This window comes from Microtus ochrogaster, unplaced genomic scaffold, assembly GCF_000317375.1.
Source record: "Microtus ochrogaster isolate Prairie Vole_2 unplaced genomic scaffold, MicOch1.0 UNK7, whole genome shotgun sequence".
In the NCBI taxonomy this organism is placed as follows: Eukaryota; Metazoa; Chordata; class Mammalia; order Rodentia; family Cricetidae; genus Microtus; species Microtus ochrogaster.
Genome location: NW_004949105.1, coordinates 6,278,323 through 6,279,712, shown reverse-complemented (window position 1 = coordinate 6,279,712; position 1,390 = coordinate 6,278,323). Strand labels below are relative to the sequence as shown.

At 46.8% G+C, this 1,390-nt stretch overlaps 1 protein-coding gene across 4 annotated transcripts in view; it reads left to right on the top strand.

Annotated features, from left to right (window-relative positions):
* Arhgef7 (Rho guanine nucleotide exchange factor 7) overlaps positions 1–1,390 on the top strand; it is a 79,806-nt gene that overhangs the window by 23,827 nt on the left and 54,589 nt on the right. For 3 of the 4 annotated variants that reach the window (XM_005366288.3, XM_026788824.1, XM_026788825.1), the window contains exon 3: positions 721–851. The gene's annotated coding sequence lies outside the window, so the exon portion shown is untranslated. Of the gene's footprint in view, positions 1–720; positions 852–1,390 lie in introns of those variants that run through there. The other variant, XM_026788823.1, reaches the window with a different exon arrangement.

Here is a 1,390-nt window from a genome sequence, read left to right as displayed (position 1 = left end):
AAAAAAAAAAAAAAAAAGTAGGGTCTGCTGGTTCAGAGCACTGGGGTGTGCCACTGGGGTATGGGCTGTCTTCACTGGTACACGGTGAAGGTTTGAAGGATGTGATAGACTCAGTGTTGGTACTCACACTCCTTCTTTAGTATGGCCTTGAGTCCCACAGTAATGATTGGTCAGTAGTGGCCTGCTGTGGTAGCATGTACTGTGTAGTCCAGCTGCACAGTAATAGGCTCTGCTGTTAGTTCTGTGTGTTAGAGTGCACCTGACACATTTGTAGTGCAGTCTTCAGAAGTGCTAGCTTAGCATATGTGGCATAGGACTGTGCATCTCTGTCTCCTGGGTGGTGGCGTGGCATGTAGTCTCTGAGTTCCTCGCTGAGCAGTTACATTGTGTTTCTAGATGAAGGGAACATTTTACAAACACCTGTAAAATGGTTTATAAACTGTTGAGAATTGCACTAGAGAAGAACCGATAAGTTAGTCATCCCCAGATTGTTCCTGGAGAGGTAATTGGGGAATAAATAAAGAATCTGCTCTTTGTTACTCTGTAAATGGCCTGATTTGTTGTGGGACTTGGTGTGTCACTCCATGCTGGCCCAGTTTTAGAGCCAGTATGTGTGGAGGGTACATGGTGACAGGCGTCTTCAGCGCTCGCTCGCTCTCTCTCGCTCTCTCTCCCTCCCTCCCCTCCCCCTTCCCCTCCCCGTCTCCCTCTCTCTTTCAGACATTGGACTAGGAAGTGACTCGGTGTGTGCTCGGCCCTCTTCACATCGGATAAAGTCTTTTGATTCCCTGGGATCCCAGTCTTCACATAGTAGAACTTCAAAATTGCTTCAGAGCCAGTACCGAAGCTTGGTAAGTAAGAAGTTTTATTTTGATTCAAAGCCATTTTGGGCATGAGAGTCTGCAGATCCCTTGGGAGATCCAAGTGCCCATGAAGTTGGAATGTGGACCATCGTAACCTTCAGGCCTTCCCGGGTGGCTCCTGCAGTGTGTGGTAGCATCTGCTCCTCACTGGATTCTCCCAGATACTGACTGAGTGCTTTTAGAAGCTTTTTTTATTTGGGCTTCTGGTGAAGGCTGCAGCTGCTCATCTAGAGAGGCGAATGCTTTGACACTCATCCCTAGGTAAGTGCTCATGTGCACACGAGTGTGAGAATAAGCCTGGCTACACAGGGATGGTGCAGAAGCCTGCTGCCAGGAATTGCAGAGTGGGACCCAAGTTGTGGAGCAGGCAGTGCTCAGAGGTGCTCGTGAGTGTGGTCAGCTGTACCCTCCATACCTTTTCGTTTTTAACATTTCTGTGAAGCCACTCAAACTTAGTTCTCTTGATGAAACACAACTCAATCCAATCAACTCTTTTTTTTTTTTTTTTTTTTTTTTTTTTTTTTTTT